The 20,992-nt window shown below is 37.7% G+C and overlaps 1 long non-coding RNA gene and 1 pseudogene across 1 annotated transcript; one reads left to right on the top strand and one right to left on the bottom strand.

The window, feature by feature from the left end:
* Nucleotides 1-9,360: 9,360 nt before the first annotated feature.
* LOC146898347 (uncharacterized) lies at nt 9,361-10,829 on the bottom strand. Its single transcript, XR_015022434.1, has 3 exons — nt 10,506-10,829; nt 10,220-10,415; nt 9,361-9,854 (listed from the first exon to the last, which is right to left on the bottom strand). It is a non-coding gene; the product is annotated as an uncharacterized LOC146898347 (long non-coding RNA).
* A 1,225-nt stretch (nt 10,830-12,054) lies between these two features.
* Nucleotides 12,055-13,953, top strand: LOC146898346 (uncharacterized; annotated as a pseudogene).
* Nucleotides 13,954-20,992: the final 7,039 nt, after the last annotated feature.

Below are 20,992 nucleotides of genomic sequence, written 5' to 3'. Positions count from 1 at the left end.
TTCGAGTGTAGGTGGTGACGGATGTGTGGTGCGAAGGGGGTGATGTGTGGTGTTGATCTGTGTAGTCCGATTCCGGCAGCTGCAGGTGTGGCGATAGCTTTTCCATATACGATTAATCCTCCTTCAATGAACTTCTGGATCGTTTGTCGTCGTAAGGATCGTGATGGTTGTGGTTGTTCGCGTCGGTGGTTGTGTATCTTCTGATTCTGCTTGATTTGGTGTCAGACACCCTCCGGGTTCACTGTGTATCTGTTATTTGAGGTGGTGGAGGCGGGTGTTTGTTGGGGTGATTTCTCTTGGAGGCAGTCTTTGTTACGCGGGTCCATGTTCGTCGTCACTAGTTCTTATTTGCGTTATTTGGGTTGTTAAGGTGTTTAGGGTGTTTGGAGGGTGCGTGTCGCGTTGTGATGAGCCTTTTCCTTTGATTTGTTGTTTGCAGCATCGCTTATCTTGTCTTTTGTCTTACATATTGTGTGATGGTTTCCTATGGGCCGATCACTTTTGCTTCGAGATCGGGAGTCAGTGTTTAGCTGCAATCTTGTCTGGCTTGACATGGTGTTTCTCTGGTGTACCGGGGGTGAAGGGTGCCCTGCTGATTTGGTCCTATAGTCTGGTGGGCCGATCGCTTTTGATTCGAGATCGGGAGTCAGTTCTTTGGCTCAAGTTGGTTTTTGGGCTTGTTTTGGTGTTCTTTCGGTGGATCGGAGGTCGAAAGGTGGTGGAAGTTGTATGATCCTTCAGTTAGGAGCTTTTCGAATGTGGCTCAGCTTTGGTGTTGAGGTCTGGGAGTTTTATTTTGAGGGGTGTGCTTTGGGGGTGAGTAGTGACGATGGGTGGTGTGGATACCGTTTTTACAGGGCTCGTTTTCATGAAGAAGTCTGTTTTTGGTGGCGACGTATTTTGCTGGGTTTGTCTTCAAGGGTGTTTTTTAGGGTAGGGTGTTTATTTTCGGGTGTTCTGCCTTTATACGGCGGCTTTAGTTTGTATTTTCTAATTCACCGATCTCTGTTTTTCTTGAGCAGAGATCCGGTTGTTTAATAAAATTTGCCGTTTCAAAAAAAAAAATATGCTAGAGCATAAGCTCAACACTCCTTTTCAATAATTTTGGGTAGCAAAGTTAACGAAATTTGATTTTTCCATTCAGTACAAGGAAGGAGTTTCCAATGTAGTTGTCGATGCTCTTTTCCATAGTTTTGAAAATCGGACCGGACCGGCTGGTTGAACCGGTCCGACCGTGAACCGGAAGGGTGATTGTGATTAGGTTAATAGTAACAAATGAGGGGTTTTGCATGTGGGAAAGTGTTTGGTTTTTTTTCATAAAAGAGAATGAGAAAGCGACTAGGTCATACCATATTTCCTTCCCAAAATTAATTGAGTAACTACAAACTATGAATAGAGTGCTATTGATTGTTTGTTCTCAATATCTTTGATCGAAATAGTTGTGTCAATGTCTGGGTCACTAACATTCTTCAATGGTTACGTTCCATAATGTCTTAGATGATCTATAAACTAATTGAAAGTTTTACTTTTGTTGAAGAAGCTAAACTAACCTACTCAAGATTGGCTAATTGAAGGTTTAAGAATAGCAAAATAAGTAACAAACATGGCTATTGAACCTCTTGGACACTTAAGAAAAGGACCAGCCTTAACAAACTTTGATTTTGATTTTAAACAATTTTAATAATGTCCAATTATAATGAGTTTAATTTGTATACACTATCAATGTAATTTTTTTTTTATTCATACATTCATTCAATAATGTGCTATCAAATGATTTAATGATTTTTTTTAAACACATTATATTGATGTGTCAAACAATCATTTGATGCATTTATAAAGTATTCTTACATTGATAATGTAAACAAGTTAAATCAAATTGATATATAAAAAATAGTTTAAACTTACAAAAAATTGAGAAAGATCTCAATAAAATTAAGAAAAATAAAACATCCATACATGGATGGGAGAGTAACTCTTTTCATGCTCATGTCTAAACGCTATACATTGCTTGTATCAATGTATTTGTGAGGTAATAAGCAGAGGCTTTAAACCAAGTAATATATTAAATAGTTGAAGGCTTGAGGCACAACATTATTATATTAAAAAAGTCTTAACATCATCAGGGATATCCCAATAGGGGTTGACAATGAAAGACTATAACACAGTGGCTACAGAGGCATCTTAGTCATAATTAAACTGCAAGTTAGAACTTAAAACATTTTTGGTCCATGGTTCCCTGTCTAGGACTGTTTTTTACAACGTTTTGTACAAAATAGAGTATCATGGACAATATCAATATGTCCAAACCCCACTACGATTTGACCTTCAAGTTATTTTATTATCAATTGGTCATTTAAGTTTCTTTTGGTTATAAATTGGCCTTTTAAGTTATAGAATATTTACACTATCACCCAATTTTCAGCAAACTTTGTTCAAATGTGTTTATGGACCCTTTAACATTGAGGTGATAGGTCTAAAAATGCTTATGACATCAAACATGGTTAGTTACACACATTATTATAAATCAATTAATTAATCAATTCTATTTCAAATCAAAATACTTAAAAGAACTTAAAGACGAATTTTTAACAAAAAAACTTAACTTGTTAGAATCATATAAAATAAAGACACGGGTGGAATTTGGCCTTCAAAAAATTTCAAAATGGGATTTTTTTTTTATACGTCCACACTATTCCTTATTCATTAGGCTCTTTCCACTTAAACAATAGGTGATCATACTTTTCAGCATTTAATTTACGGACATGACATTTTCTAGCAAATTTGAAAAGCAAAACAAAATCAATAGCATAATCTGAATTCATAAAATGAAATAAACTGAACCATAAACTGTACAACGTCAGACATGATCAATATCAATAGATATCAAAATCTAGAATGCCATCATTAGAATTTGATAATTTCAAACTAAACATAAACATAAAATCTAGATTAAAATTTTGAAAAATACTTTTGAACTTCTGACTTAACTTCCCATATTTTATTTTTTTTTGAACGGCAAAATATTATTAACCGACGAGCCCGTGCGAGATGCACTAATAAGCTCGGGTGGAAAAAAAAAACAACAAACAAGGGGAAATCGGTTGCCAATCAATCACCTGGCTCGAACAAAAACCCCTTAAAAACCACCCTATTACAAGACATGCAAAAAAGAGGCTAACATAAACATATAGGACATACACTACATGCAGACCCCAGCCGCAAAACCCAATAGCCAAAAACTGCCCAGCCACCTAAGGAAAAGTGCAGGCCGAAACCACAGACTCTAGCAGCACAAACCATAGCAGATTAAACCTGCTAACAGCCCTCCGAAGCCACAAACACACCAACAAACCTGCACTAGGTACACAACCACTGCTAGAGGAACCCCAACAATGAAACACTGCTGTCAGCTACAGCCACAGCAGCCACGCCAAACCAGAGAACGGGGGCAGCCGGCACACCAAAACCCACCAAAAAACCATCACCAACAGAAAACCGCCCAAACCAATCCTACCGGATCAAACACCAAGACAAAACCGCGGATTCCAACACCATTCATAAAACAAGCAAGTTGCAATTTTCAAACGAGACAAACTCCAATGCCAAGACAACACCTTGATATGTTCCACCAACTCATCCACCCCAATAATCTTATTATTAAAAATCCGATTATTTCGTGCCTTCCAAACCTCCCAAACCACCGCATGCCAAATCAACCAAGCACCCCTTCGAAGTTTCTTGGTTTCTCTCGACCAACACAAAGCATGAACGAAAAGGTTAGGGGGAGTAATAAAATTAAAATCTAACCATCTCATAACCTTCCGCCAAACTAAAGACACCACCTCACAATGTAGAAAGAGATGAACCGCCGATTCAACTTCTAGATCACAAAAAACACATCTCTTAGGATCTTCCATCCCTAATAGCCGTCTTTTGGCTAGATTGACCTTAGTCGGAATTCGATCAAGAAGCAAAGTCCACGAGAATGCCAACACTTTTCCGGGTGCCTTACTCCTCCATATCTCCCGGAAAATCACCTCCTCCTCGTAAGACACAACATCCTCCGGTACGTTTTGATTTTGAAGAAGTGAGAAACACGACTTGAAGGAAAATACCCCATCTTTGTCCGGTTTCCACACCCACACATCCACACCGTCCCCCCTAACAACTTCGTTTAACTTCCCTAAAAGGGAATGAACGAGCACCTTTTCCCACTCAAACAACTCACGCCTCCAACACAACCTCCACCTACCCCCTTCCGCATTCCTCTCATAACAATCCCTCACCATTCCGTCTTGAACATTAACTAAGGAGTATAGACGCGGAAACGCTTCCATTAAAGGAACATTGTCCACCCACGGATCCTTCCAAAAGAAAGTATTGGAACCCACACCCACCTTTCTAAACAACTCATTGCCAAACCACCGACCCCCTACTTGTTCCAACCCCATCAAATCTTTCCACCAACGCGAAGAATAGGAAGGCCAAACCTCCCCCACCAACCTACTACGGAGGCTCACCATAGGGCCATATTTGTCCTCTAGAACCTCTTTCCACAATGCCGGACCATCCTCAAGAAGCCTCCATTTCCATTTGGCTAGGAGACTAATGTTAACCAAGTTGATGTCTCTCACCCCAAGACCCCCTTTACTTCTAGGTTGACAAACCTTTCTCCACTTAACCCAACAAATCTTCTTTTTCTCCCCAACACCTCCCCAAAGGAACCTTCTTTGAATCGCTTCCATCTTTTTAATCACCTTAACCGGCATCCTCAAAAAGGAAAGATAGAATATGGGTATCGAATTTAACACCGAATTTAAGAGAACAATGCGTCCTCCTAAACTAATGTATTTGTTCCCCCAAGAATTAAGCTTAGCACGAATCCTATCTAACACCGGTTCCCAAGTCGACAATTTCCGCGCATTAGCTCCCACCGGTAGTCCCAAATACATGAATGGAATCGAACCCACTTTACAATTGAGAAAAGACGAAGCCATCCGTAAAAAATCCGCCGAGACATTCACACCAATAAGACAACTTTTATGGAAATTGACCCTTAGTCCCGATACCAACTCAAACCCCCTTAATAAAGCCTTAAGGGTCCAAAGATTCTCAACCGAAGCTTCTCCAATGCATAAGGTATCATCCGCATATTGGAGATGAGAAATCACCGTACCACCTCTCTTAATCTCAAACCCCTTGAAAAGATTCCGATTCACCGCATTCGCCATAAGCCCACTAAAACCTTCCGCCACTAAAAGAAAGAGGAAAGGGGCCAACGGATCTCCTTGCTTTAAACCCCTTTTAATATTAATTTCCTCGGTCGGACTCCCGTTTACAAGAATAGACATGCTACCCCCAAACACACACGCCTTCATCCAAGCAATCCATTTACCCGCAAAACCCATCCTCCTAAGCATATACTCCAAGAAACTCCACTCCACCGAGTCGTAGGCTTTCTCAAAATCCACCTTAAGAATTAAACACTCCCGCTTCCTTAATCTCGCCACCTCCACAACCTCATTCACAATCACTACACCATCCTCCAAATGCCTACCTTTTAAAAACGCCGATTGAGATTTGGAAATTAGAGGATTCATAACCTTAGCAAGTCTACCGGCCAACACCTTGGCAAAAATCTTATATATACACCCCCAACAAAGATATCGGACGAAATTCTTTAAGAGAAAGAGGACATTTCACCTTTGGAATAAGAGTAACAAAATAGGACAAAAGGCTCCTTGGCAACACCTCATTGCCATGGAATTGATCAAAGAAGATTCTCACCTCATGCTTAATAAGATACCAAAATTGCTTAATAAAAGCAAAGTTGAAACCATCCGGTCCCGGGCTCTTATTTCCATCACTCTCCTTCACCACCAACTCTATTTCCTCCAAAGAAAAGGGCAACACTAGGGAGCAATTATCGGCATCGGAAATAGAAGCAAACTCAACCCCATCCAACTTCGGTCTTTCCCACTCATCACTCGCCACATGAGCCTTGAAATAATTTACCACCTCCCTCCTAATCTCATTCACCTCTAACACCCAATCATTACCCACTTTCAAGGCTTTAATGCCATTACGATGAGCTCTACTCTTCACACACCCGTGGAAATACTTCGAATTAACATCTCCCTCTTTAAGCCATTTAGATCTAGATCTTTGATAAAGTAACGCCTCTTTGCTCTTCCATAATTTCCAAAGTTCTTCAAACTTCCCCTTCCTCACCTCCACCTCTTCATTTGACAACAAGCCAAGCTCGCCTTTTCCATCTAGCTCCTCTATCTCCTCCCTCAACAAAGATAGCCGCCTCTCCACATTCCCATATTCCACCCTATTCCATTCTCTAATGGTCTCCTTCAAGCTCTTCAACTTTGATTTAAGCACAAAACTCATCCACCCTCCACCCCCATTCCTCCTCCACGCATCTTCAACCACCCCCTTAAACTTCCTATTATCCAACCAATGGTTATTAAACCGAAACGGCCTCGGACCCCAATCGGTTACATCGCCTTTAAGCACAATCGGGCAATGATAGGAAACATCCCTAGGGAGAGCCCACAAAGCAACATTTCCCCAACACTCACCCCATTCCTCCGATATAAGCACTCTATCTATTCTACTCATAGATTGACCCTTTGAATTATACCACGTGAATTTCCTACCAACAATATTCACATCTACCACCTCTAATGAATTCACCACATCATTAAAAAGCTCAATTTCTCTTCTATAAATGCCATTAGGAACCTCATTCACCCCCCTTCTTTCCTCCCTATGAAGCACCGAATTAAAGTCTCCAATAAAACACCACGCTCCCACACCCAAAGAGCTCCTCATCCTAACAAGCTTCTCCCACAACCGTTGTTTACACGACAAGTCACATTTAGAATAAACATTCACCACTAAACATCTTCTATTCAATGGACCCCACTCCAAGCAAACACCAACAAGTCCTTCACCCACAAAAGAAAAGATAAAAGTAGCAAGAGATTTACGCCAAATAGATAAAATACCTCCACTATTGCCCACCGAAGGAAGACACACCCATTGAAAATCATCATCACACCATAAATTACGACACACCGCATCCGTTATCACCTTCATTTTAGTTTCTTGAATTGCCAAAAAATCAACTTTTTGACCCAACACTAACTCCCTAATCTTTTTACGCTTCACCACACTTCCCAACCCTCTAGCATTGAAAGACAACACTATCATAAATTACCTTCCTTCCTCTCCCTACTTACTCTTATTGCTACATCAACATCCTCGGACACAACCAACCTATCCACCACTCTACCATCCGCTAAGGTAAATGTGATACCATCCTCTTTAGCAACCTTTAATAAATGCTCAGCATCTGCCTTTTTCCTTTTAAGATCACCCATCAAAGTGATAGGTGTCTCCGGCACTACCGAACCATCGTCCTCGAATAAAGCACTAACGCCCGAACGTGAAGGGAGCGAGCACTCCACTTCCGGTAACTCCTTCGCCCCTACCACAACCTTCCTAATTTGATTTTTGGATTTACCGTCCTCATCACCTCCTTTACCACGAATCTTGACCCCTTTATTAGCAATATCCTTCATAGAAACACATCTAGCTGCTCCCTTCGATAAAGCCCCTTTTTTTGGTTTCTTGAGACCAATATTTTCTTTACACGCTGCTAAATGAACCTCCCTCCCATCATCAGAAGTAGAAATTAAATCCGAAGTATTTACTTCCACTGGCCCAAGAATAACAGGCCCAATTGGTTCAGGCTCGGGCAAACTTAATGGAACTGGGTCGGGTTGGCTCGGGTCCACTTGGTGCGGTTGACAGTTTAAATTTTCCAACCCAATATCTATTTCAAAATTCACTCTTCCCTCCCCATATTGTGGTGTTGACTCAGTCACAAGTTCCTCCACTTGTTCCAACTGCCCAGCGGTTCCCTCAAGTGCAGCAGGACCCACACAACTTACCAGCTGTCCCCCATCAGATGGAGACTTTCTACTTCTCTCTGCCACATCACAATCATATGGCTGCACACCAAAAAGGCTACAGAGAATAGACCCTCTCCTCTCCCACTCCCTTCTTGACACCTCACTCTTGTGGGACCCCCCTTCTCCTTCTTCCTCAGACTCTGTTTCAGACACATCTTCACCAGACGAAAAACCACCAGAGCATACCGCCGGACCACCATCTCCCATCTCCGCCGTCGTCCGTCTCAAACCATCCTCCTCCCCTCTGTAATCTGACTCCTCCGACACCCCTTCTTCCTCTAACACCTCTTCATAAGCTTGGGATTGATCCTCCACCACCCATACCTCAAACTTAGCTCCCATCACCCTCAGACACACCTTTTTATTGATAAAGCCAAGTTCCTTTGTAGAGATCAATAGTCTCACCACATCCAGCCTTTTCCTCTCAGCCGTAGCGACATCAAAATCAACGAATTCTCCTAGTAAGTTCCCCATCAGCTTGAAGCATTTTTCTTCCCAAACATGAAGGGGGACGCCCCTCAGTTTGACCCACACATGCCTCTTCTTAGCCACTAGCTGTGGAGACCAAGGTTGCACAGCAGCAAAGTTGTTCTTCCACCACTCTTGCTTCATACTTCTAACTGCCTCCATCCCTCCCTCCAGATTGCACTTCAGCAGCACCAAGTTGTCTCCCATACTAGACACTCTAACGCCCTTAAAACCCTCCATAAAGAAGCTAGTTTGTACCATCTTTGCCTCCCTTGGATAGTGTAGAAAACCAACACAGCAACCCTCCAAAAGTTCTAGCGCCTCCTCACCCGGAAGAACCTCCAGCTCAGGTACCACTTCCTCTCCGCCGATCTCAGATCCTCCGCCATCACCCAAAGCCTGTATGAATGACTTCCCCTTATCCACCATAGAGCTCGAGCCCACCACCCTACGCGCCGCTGTCTTCACTTCCGGCATCGCCTCCTTTGAGTCCCTGGTAAAACGAGCCAGATTGACTCTAAGACGCCTACCTCCACACCACACCTCAGCCAGCTTAGCTTCCAAAGCCACCGGATTTGTAACATCTTTAAACTTAACAAACCCAAATCTTCTACCCTCTTTGTTGAGCTTCTTGGGTATGAAGACTTCCATCACATTCCCAAATCTAGCAAAAGAACTCCACAGGACCGTTGTTTTGATCTCCTCAGAAAAATTAGTGAAGAAGAAAGAAGTAGTGGTGCGGTCCAAGAAGCTGAACGAGATACGCTTCTTAGTCTGGACAGGCACTCCCTCATTTTGGTTCTCCCTGTTTGACCCACTTGACCCATTTCCCCTCTCACTTTCTCTCTCTAGGTTCTCTCTCATCACTATGAAAATATTTCCCAAATGAATGTGTTTAACAAATGAAAATAGAAACAAGGATTTCAAAATCTAGAATTTCATTCCTAGAATTCGATATTATTACACTAAACATAAACACAAAATCTAAAATACATTTTTGAGCAATCATTTTGAACTAGTTAGTGACCCTTAAATCTTTGTGTAGGATCAGTGAGGAACTTAAACACTTTCTCAGATGATAGAGGAATCCAAAGGGTGGCTTGTCTTCACATGTGTTTTTCTCAATAGAAATCCCAAGTTACTTGACATGGTTAAACATTCAAAGAACATCTTAACCATTCAATGAGAAAGCATCAACACACTCTTCATCACACTCTTTGTTTCTGTTTTTCTATATTTTATGTGTTTCACTGCTTCATCTAAAGTTTGGCAAAAAGGACCATACGAGAAGCCATTGTTGTGTAATGCTTGCGGATTGGATTTCAAGTCTAAAGGAACCCTTGATAACTATCTCCCGAAGATAGCCCGGCAAAATCTGTCAATGGTTGCAGAATCTACCTGCCAAAGACATTAAAATCAAAGCATCTTAGTACTTTAAAAATAAAAAATCAATGTGACACCTAGGTGATTGTATAAGTAATGCATAATATCAAGAGACTTTAATGTGATTGTATTAGAGACGAGATGATTAGATTTTACAACATTTAATTAGCAGCAATGACATGCACCACCCAATTCAAAAAGCAAAAAAAGATCAGCAGTTCAACACAATCCGAATTAAAAAAATGAAATAAAACGACTCATCCGATAACTATATACTTGATCGGAATCAATAAATATCGAAATATTGAATGTCTGCACTAGAATTAGATGAACTAACAATTCGAAACATAAGATATAACGTAAATTAAATTTATGAGTACCATTTTTATCGATCCATCCTTCTGACCTTTGGACTTGAATCCCATCCTGTCCGCTTTTTTAATCAGAGAAATTACACTCGTTGATGAAATAGAAAAATTGAACGATGTCACCAATAAACCACCAAAGAAAGGACATAGTAGGTGACGACAAAAAATTAAAATCATGATCAAGGAATAGCATCAGGTCACAATGAACCTGTAAAAAATTAAAATAAGAACACGGAAGTAATAAAATGATATGGCAGAAATGACAATGAATAGATGCAATCAGATCCAATCTGCATACCTGTGTGTAATTAAACCAAGAGAACGTTCTGTCTACATTTGGTTGAAATGATTGACTGCAGATAATAATGTGAAGAGCGGCCAGGGGATGGGACAGAGTGGGTAGCAGCGGCTAGGGTTCCTATCCAAACCCTAACTATCTAATATATACTATCGCATTGAGCAACTTTTTGCTTTGGACCAAAAACACCTCCTTTTCTTTTAAAAATATGGGCAATTATGTAATTTAGAATTAAATATTATTTTTATTAAATAATTTGTTGTATTCCTGTATGAGTTTTTTTTTTTTTCTTTTTCTCAAAACAAATGTTTGTGTTCTTTTTTGCCTTCAAATGATGTGCAACTCTCGCTTTTTTTTGTGTTAATATTTTTTTGTCTTTAAAATAAAATGAATACACTCGAGACAACTGCAAATACTTTTTGTAAATAAACCCAATTTTTCTAAAAGAAATATATTATATTATATGCAGGGTTCGGGGTTTGAACCCCAAACTCCCCACATATTCACCTAAAAAAGATGAATTCTAACCACTAGGATACTTGACCCAAAAAATAATAATATTCCTTTACTATCTTTTTTTTTAGTGATATTCCTTTACATCTATTAAGAAGAACCACATTAATAATCTCTTCGTGTTTATTCATTTTTTAATTTTATGAAAAGTATTACTTTGCAACTATTGAAATAATAGAGTAACGTGAAAATATAATCATTTAAATCAATTTTGACAACAACTTCTGCCAAGACTCACTAAGAATTTGTTTGATTGTGGTAAAAGTATCCGCATCAGTTATATACATGTTTTTATTAAAAAAAATTGGATGTAATAACTAATATCACTAATTAATTTTTGTTTTTTTTTCGAAATCATATTCCCTGATTTTTTTTTTTGTTGAATTTGAAGTGTATTATTAAAACATATAAAGTAAACTCTCACATATGAAAATATAAAATAAAAAAATTCTCTTAAATTTTATTTGTAATGATAATTGATAAAGGGTGACACCACAAGATATTGCGAGATAGATTGTATTACTGTATATTAAAAATGACTATATTGATCCAATTTTTAACAGGTATACACGGTAACGATTATTTTACTTTTGTAAAAAAATTAAAAATTTATTTGGTATGAATCATTTTTTTTCAAAAGAAAATTATAACAACCAATATCTCTAACTAATTAATATTTGTAAATAATATTGTTAATTATAATATTTTGTTGAGATGTATTCAAAATAAACTTTTTATTTCTAAAAATAGCCAGATAAAAGGAATTTATCTAACTGACTTGCATTTTTAGATTTTCTAATAAATTCTTAACGATTTTTTTTGTTGTTAAACTACTTAACAATATATAAAAACAACTCAAAAACCTAAAAATGTGAGTCAACATATGTGTTGGGATTGTTAAAAAAAGTATAAAACATGCAATATCTACACGTCAAAGTTATGTCAATCCTTTAGATTTCAACTATAAAAGTAGGCAACATGCAAGATCTCCACATCTTCACAAAATTGAATTCTACAAGTTTTTAACTTCAATTCCAAGGAGTTCAAGAAGGAAGAAATCTCCACTACGGTATTTTCATTTATTAACATACACAAAATAATAACAATAGAAGCATTAATCATAACTAATGATGTAACAATAATCATTTGCTTGCAGGTAAACATGAGATTAATCTCTAAATCGTGTATTTTCTCATTATCATTACTTGTGATGCTATCAAGCACAACTTATTCACAACCACAGTCTCCAAAAGTTATCCAATCAACAACATATTTGTCAAAAGAGTTTGAAGTGGGGCCTGGAGAAGTCGCAGATAAACAAATGTATAATATTGAATTTCCAAAGGGTCATGTTGGAATCAAGAGCTTTGATGTTGATCTAGTTGATGAACATGGAAACTCTGTACCATTGCATGAAACTTACATTCATCATTGGTATATTTTAAAATATATTCTAAAGAAGAATATGTCAGTGTCACGAGATCCAAATGATCATACCAAACCTTCTGGGGATCTCATTTACAAAAGAAATGATGGAACATGCAACAAGGGTATTCTTCCACATCAATGGAGTTCTGGAAGTGAAACGCGAGGAACAAGTACAAAACTTCCTTATCCATTTGCGGTTGAAATAGGTAACCTTGCAGATATTACAGAAGGGTGGGAAGAGCAATGGTTGTTGGGTGTGCTGGTCATTGATACATGAGGCGTTGCAGATAAGAAAATTTGTATTCAATGTAGGTGTGACCAGTTTAATCTCCCTGAAAATTTTTATGATGTGACAGTTGGATTCCATGGAAAAGTGACTCCTGAATATAAAGCAGGAGTCCTTTGTTGCCAAGATAAGTTTCAGTGCAAAATGAGAAAGGGATTTCAAGCACCAAGGAGAAATCTTGCCATAAGATACAACATAACCTGGGTTAACTGGGACCAACACCAAATTCCAGTTAGATTTTATGTACTTGATGTCACTGATCGGGTAAAAACAAATGGTTCAGAAACAATCCATGATTGTCAGGTAAGTAAATAATTTAAATTATTATTTTTTAATTTTTGTGGTTAATTAAATTTTGTCACGACCAATATGTGGCTTAGGCGATTGGGTTTGAAAACCTTAGTAGGAGGCTCATTGAAACTCTATTTACTATCAAAGAATATTAAAAACTATCATTTGCATGTAAAAACAAAACAAGATAATTTCTTAAACCTGATGATAATAGTTTTTTTATTACTTTGCACGTTATAAACAAGTGATCCACAAAGTTTTCTAAATTTATTACAGGCAGAGTTTACTATTTCAAAAAATAATAGTACAAACCTATTCCACGTTCAAAAAGCAAGCATCCCTATGAAGAAAGGTGGTTATCTTATCTACGCCTCTGGTCATGCGCATACAGGTGTTATTAATGCAACATTATACGGACAGGTAAAGTTTAATATTATTCATTTGACTAAATTTTGTTAAATTTGGTTATGTTATCTCATTGTATTTTTTAAATGAAAATAAATTTTCTTGATTCCATATATAGTCAAATTAATCTCATGAAATGATTTATTAATTGTTTTGTTTTCCATTAATTAATTAGGATGGAAGAACTTTGTGTACATCGACACCAACATATGGAACGGGAAAAGAAGCAGGGAATGAGGAAGGTTACCTTGTTGGAATGTCTGTATGTTATCCAAAACTAGGTTCAATGAAGATTGATGATGGTGAAACCGTGACCGTAGAATCAATATATAAAAATGAATTTCTCCCTGCAGTTATGGGAGATATGCACTTCTATTTGGCTGATGTACTGCCACAAGAAGCATAGACATCAAACTTCTATAAATTTGTAAATGTTTGATTAGATAAATTAGTCTTTGATACCATTAATGTAACACCATAAACCCAAATTTTAGATACTTAATAAAATAAATTATTTACAAATGATTTTTGCAGCTGATTTAATTTAAGTATAAAAATTAACTTTCAATAAAAAGCTTAGGATGCCACATTTCAATATTTCACAAAACATTTATATGAAGAATTAAATTAAAATATCTTGGAGTAAAAGGAACCAAAGTTTATCAAATTATTTATGATCTAATAGACAATTGGCTTTATCTCTAAAATGGTTTAAAAAATAGTATTATCGATCCAATAGTCTTACCTACCAAAAAATAGTTCCATGGACACATTCCTTACCCAATTTGAATCATCGACCGACAATATACAAGAATTGTGCTTTCGTAAACATGCACACACAAATAATAAAGGGGTGATTAGTCAAAAAAACATAAAAGATAATACATAAGTATTAAGAACAATGAGTATGTATATATATCGTATAGTCACGGATGCGCATCGTAAAATACATGGAAATGTGATAATTTTATGATATATATTAATTTTGAACCATGATATTGTGTTTTTAAAATGAGATGTTTCGATGCATTGACAAATAGACGCACTTTGAATAGAACTTGAAGCACTTAGTAACCATGTAAAAAGCATGTGAGAACGTCTCTAATAATGTTAAACTGAAGAAGAGCATAAGGTATCTGATCCAACATGGAATGTTTCACCTAATCCTAGGAAAATCAATTTATATTTAAGAAAGGAACACAAAATCCAATAAATAGGTACACACACGTTATCTAGAAGACACCTCCTACCATGATATGACACAGATGATCATATGCTCGATCTCCCATGGAGGCTCAAGCAATTACATACACAGTTCAAGATGTATCATATTTCTTTTAAGACACATAACCTATTCACGACCTCATTGATATATTTCTCTCACACATATACTAATACCTTACGATGCAACACACAGTGCAACCCACATATGAAAAAATCCAACTTATTGATACCACTACTCTCATCACTATGTAAGCTATTTGGTGTATTTAATTATAATTATAATAGTATATTTCTCCTAGAGAACAACTCTTGTATAGTGTTTAATGGCATTCTTAAGTAAGATTCAATATTATATTCTGTTAAATATTCAATATTTTACAATATATTTAAAGTTATAATATTTTGTGAAAATGATAATACTATGACTTCTGTTATTATTTGCTAAAAAAACCTTACTTTGATGTAATTATGAAAAAAAAATGTTGTAGGGTAACATATACTTGGAAACATAACGTTATTTTTTATAATATAGTTATTATTTGCTAAAAAAACCTTACTTTGATGTAATTATGAAGAAAAAAAATGTTGTAGGGTAACATATACTTGGAAACATAACGTTATTTTTTATAATATATTAAGAAACATTATCATTCTTATATGTTTTAGATCTATTTCATGTAGAATATATGTTTTAGATCTTTTTCATGTATAACTACGAGTAGTATGGTAAAAAAAAAATTTCGTACTGGTACCTATAGAAAATTCTCCATTGACATGAGACGGGTAGCTTAATATATATATATAATATATATATATATATATATATGTATATATATAAACTAGAAAATAAATGGATATCCCAACCACCCGTTAATTAATTGGTACATATGTGGATCAATTGTACTCGTGTCAGCGATTATCTGTACCCATTAATAAAATAATAAAAATACTTACACATCCCTTATTAAATATATAATGGCTGATTTTTAAACTATTATTTTGTGGTAAAACGTTTTTAAACACGCTAGAGGCAAGGGCATAAAAGTAATTTCACGAAAAAAGGATATTTAAATGGTTTTTGGGAGAAATATCTCATTATCTCAATCTCTTTCTCTCTCTAAGTTGGAAGGAATATTTTCTCTCCCTTCTCTCTCTCCTTCTCACGCCACTTTTCCCTTCTTCTTCTCCATCAATTTTCCAAATCTTCTTCCTCTCCATAGCAAGTGAATGATATTACTCCCTCATGATCTCTTGTACAAGTAGAAGCTTGATTAAGGTTGGATTTCTCTTTTTCCATCTCTCATGAAGTTCATTCCATCTTTTCTCCTCTTCACCAATCTTAATGAAACTTCATCCTCTTTTGGTAAGTTTCCAAACTTGTTCTCTTATGATCATTTAAGATTAAGGAAGTATGGATTATGTTTGATTTTCTTCTATTTCTCCTCTTGAAGAAGTGATTGGAAATCTAGGGTTTGGTGTATGGTGAAGGTGAATCCTAATTGGTGCAAGGTATGGTCTCCACATGAACAAGGTAATAATAATAAGTTTGAATGGATAAATATCTCTATCCTTCCTCACCAAGAATTCCTTTTGACATTATGTTTTGAATATGTGTTTTGAGGGTAATGTTGAAGTATGGTTTTGAGCTTGAAATGGCGTTTTGGTTTGCAAGAAAAGGATGATAGGTTTGAATGGTATGAGTAATGAAGCAAAGGGAGCAAAACTAAGGTTTTGGGCATGTTTGAGCTTGGAGCTTGGAGTTGCTTCAAGATTATGATTAGGTGAGTTCCATAGATAGACTTCCCCCCCTTTGGGATTATGATTATGCCATGTATGTCTATTATGAATAATATGAAATTCTAGGGTTCAAGTATTAGTCTAGTTGCCCCTTTTTATGCCATGAATGCTATACATGATAATTCTTGCCATATACATGTTTTACAAGTTTTATATGATCAATTATGTTCCAATATGCTTAGAGACACTTGGTTTGAGGATTTTGGGTCAAAAATACCAATTTTAAGTGTTCTGGACTGTCCTAACTCGCCACGGCGAGCAATTACTCGCCATGGCGAGCTAGTACTGCGAATGGGGGGTTTTGCTCGCCCCCAACTCGCAGCTGCTCGCCTCCCCAGCAAATCTACTCGCCTAGGCGAGTAAGACAGGGAGAATTTCCATTGTTTTGCTCGCTTCAGGCAGGCGTGGGGATTCGCGACGCAGTTTTCTCTGTGGTGTCTTTTTACGAATGTAAACCCCTCAAACCAAGGTCCTAAATGATGATTAACGAAAGCATGATTTTTATGATATGAGGCAAGTATTAAGCATGTTAGTAAGGCATGGCATACGAGAGAAATCATGTCATGAAACGGGTAGCAAACTATCCATTAAGCAAGAGGAAGACTAGAGCCTCGACATAGTCGTTGAGAACTAGCTAGTTAGCAAGATTCCTAGAATGCTAAGACGTGAAGTATAAACTCTTCGCATATGTTAAGAGTGTTTAGCAAGCATGATAAGATGTGGTTTGATTAGTTAATCACTCCACCACGATTAAGTATGTACATGAACAAGTATAAGTTTACCGCTAATCGGATTGACTCAAGGGTCTGAGGTAATAAGCAAGTAAGTATGTATATGTTTAACTTATGCACGACAAGACCATGACTAATAAGTGTAGGTGACATGTCTCTTGATATCCACATCAGGGGGGATACAAGGGGTTCTCATTATGAGAACGATTTAAGCCGTAAGGGACCCGCATGTCACTGAGTAACAAGATGTAGGTTCTCGTGTCTCTTGTTATCCACGCCAGGGGGATACGGGAGGTTCTCGACCTAAGGGGAACGGTTTAAGCCGCAAGGGACCCGCACGACACCGAGGGAGTCCGATGTACGTACATCGGTCATGTATGGGATTGTACTCGGGGTTACTCCACCCGGGACTATCCATAAAATGAACCAAGATAATTGTTTGTTCAACGCTAACATAATAATGAATGAACTTAGATACGTATATGTATGATATGATTATGATTACGTTATGTTCATGATTATGCAAGAGTGAATCCATACAAGTTTATGTTTAAGAATGAGAGCATTAGATGCTACATGATAAGTACAAGGCATGGAATAGAACTAGTAAAGAACATGATACCGATGACGATCTTAGGATTCCCCTAATCGTCCGGTTTAGAATCGTGCCATGATTATGTTATGTTTAGGCCTTGATACATAGAGGGTATTCTTGGCAATGCGGTTTTAGACTTCCCCTCGACCGCCATGACACGTATAGGAAGTGAAGCCTATAACAAGTTAAGATATGATTATGACGGCTCTAGTATGCACTACCGTCTAAGTATGCAAGTCCCCACACACGTATAATCAACCGTCAGGTTGTAATGTAGACACGTGGTGACCGTAGGTTTTCCCTTGAGGTTGCCTATAGCCTAGGATTTAGGGGAACTCACTGAGACATTATGTCTCATCCCAATCCTTATTTGTTTCAGATTATCAGGATGGATGGCAAGCTAGTAGCCGAATGGATTTTCAGCAAGAGCTCGTTCGTACCCGAAGCGTGAAGAATATGGATCTCAAGGATGTATTTATTTTAGATAAGATAATATGTGATGTATTGTTATTATACGAACGTGTTTTGTTGTATATAAATTCATTTGAAGTTTTTATGTTGTATATTTTAATGTATCCAATACTAAATTCAACGCGCGTGCTAGACTTTCTAGATACGTCTAGTATGGGTGTTACATCCGCTTAACTCGAAAAGCAACATGATTTGCCTTGATTTAATCCCAAATCAATTTGTCCTTCTTTTGTTGAAAGATGATTGCCCACTACCTCCATCATCTACAGAGTGGATGCTACACAAGAGTGAAGAGGCGGAAACATGGGAGGATGAATTTTTGGATCAACACGACCATTTCCAAACACTCATGGAGATTGAGAAACAAGAGAGACCAGTTTCACCAAAAAAATCAACAAATCAAGACAATCCTATTATGTTTGATGACACTCTGGTTAAAGCAAATGAAGAATTTGAAGATGTTGTGGAACATTTAGACGATTTAATTTCATTAGATGAAATATGACACTTTTTGGTCGTTGTTCATCCGTTTTTTGGTCGATATGCACCAACGTATTTTTTGGGATATATAATGTAATGACCATTTTTTGTGGCCAAGATGTAACTAACCTTTAATGAATTATATATATATATATATATATATATATATATATTTGACTTTCGCATTTATTATAAATTAATGGAATTCTAGTGTAATGTGTAGCATAATGTGGAAAATTTGGCGAATTTCAAACAATTGTGTAACATTAACGTATTATCAGTTTTGTGTAATGTTACCGAATAATTGATAAACTATAAAATGATGATGTTTGTAATTTCTGGATGTTGTTGTTTCGGTTTGATTTCATGCGGAATTGCCATTTGAAATTACAGGTAAAAACAGGCAAAAATGGCTGGAAATCACAGTGTAGACTGCACTGGTTTTTTTCCTAGTGTGAACGGTAGTTAACTGCCGCTGAGGCTAGCGGTGGTTAACTGCTGCCGGGTACCTGAGCGGTGGTTAACTACCGCTGGGGGCTTTTTTGGAATTTTCATGTGTTATTAGGAACTTTTTATCGTCAGAACAACAATTTTCTAAGAGCCCGTCTTTTTATAGTCCGTGCAAGATGGACTCTTAGAAAATTGTTGTTCTGACTATAAAAAGTTCCTAATACCCCTTATTGTAGTTAACTCAAATCCATGTGTCTAAATGGGCTACCTGTTTAATATGGATTCGAGTTTTATTGAGCTGGGTCAAAAAACCTTATTTAAATACAGAACATTATACCATGTATCCCTGCACTTATACTTTCACCTCGTACAAACCTTAAAAAAAAAAAAAAAATCCAATTTTACCTCTTTTGTCATTGGACTTCATCCCTATAAAATATTTTCTATACCGATTTTTTTTTTCTTCAAACAATCAAATTTATAAATTGTAAAATAGAAAAAAGTTTTTCTGAAGAAAAAAAAAACATAATGGAATTCTACAACTTTGAATTTCCACCCTGAGTCTGTTCCCAAATCACTTCCATCTCCGCATCACCTTTACTTTTCCATCGAAGTAGATCTTGCTGGAGGTGCTGACGGTGGTGTGAGGTGTTGAACTGTTCCTGCTCCGTCTTTCCTTGTTCCATTCCATTTTCAGGAGTGACAAACAGAAGGTTTTGTGGTTAGAGCAGTTCGATATGTTGGACCAGGCATATGAAGGATATGGCTTCCATAACTGTGGTCCTCTGTCCATACCTTGTGATGTGTTCCTGTTTGAAGATTTTCTTCTTTCCCTTGGAGGATGAACAATCACACATGGTGGTGGGGTAGGGTGTTTTGTGTGGTTTAAGTGGTGGTTTATATGGTGGTGCTAAAGCGGGGTTTTTGGTGGTGGTGATTGTGGTGGTTTTTGGTGGTTATGGGTGGTTGCGAGATTGGATTCGGAGGCGTTGGTGGGTGGTTCGGTTCGAGTGTAGGTGGTGACGGATGTGTGGTGCGAAGGGGGTGATGTGTGGTGTTGATCTGTGTAGTCCGATTCCGGCAGCTGCAGGTGTGGCGATAGCTTTTCCATATACGATTAATCCTCCTTCAATGAACTTCTGGATAGTTTGTCGTCGTAAGGATCGTGATGGTTGTGGTTGTTCGCGTCGGTGGTTGTGTATCTTCTGATTCTGCTTGATTTGGTGTCAGACACCCTCCAGGTTCACTGTGTATCTGTTATTTGAGGTGGTGGAGGCGGGTGTTTGTTGGGGTGATTTCTCTTGGAGGCAGTCTTTGTTACGCGGGTCCATGTTCGTCGTCACTAGCTCTTATTTGCGTTATTTGGGTTGTTAAGGTGTTTAGGGTGTTTGGAGGGTGCGTGTCGCGTTGTGATGAGCCTTTTCCTTTGATTTGTTGTTTGCAGCATCGCTTATCTTGTCTTTTGTCTTACATATTGTGTGCTGGTTTCCTATGGGCCGATCACTTTTGCTTCGAGATCGGGAGTCAGTGTTTAGCTGCAATCTTGTCTGGCTTGACATGGTGTTTCTCTGGTGTACCGGGGGTGAAGGGTGCCCTGCTGATTTGGTCCTATAGTTTGGTGGGCCGATCGCTTTTGATTCGAGATCGGGAGTCAGTTCTTTGGCTCAAGTTGGTTTTTGGGCTTGTTTTGGTGTTCTTTCGGTGGATCGGAGGTCGAAAGGTGGTGGAAGCTGTATGATCCTTCAGTTAGGAGCTTTTCGAATGTGGCTCAGCTTTGGTGTTGAGGTCTGGGAGTTTTATTTTGAGGGGTGTTCTT

Source organism: Medicago sativa, chromosome 8 (genome assembly GCF_051527215.1).
Source record: "Medicago sativa cultivar Bolivia chromosome 8, Bolivia_mono, whole genome shotgun sequence".
NCBI lineage: Eukaryota > Viridiplantae > Streptophyta > Magnoliopsida > Fabales > Fabaceae > Medicago > Medicago sativa.
This window is presented reverse-complemented; position numbering and strand designations above follow the sequence as displayed.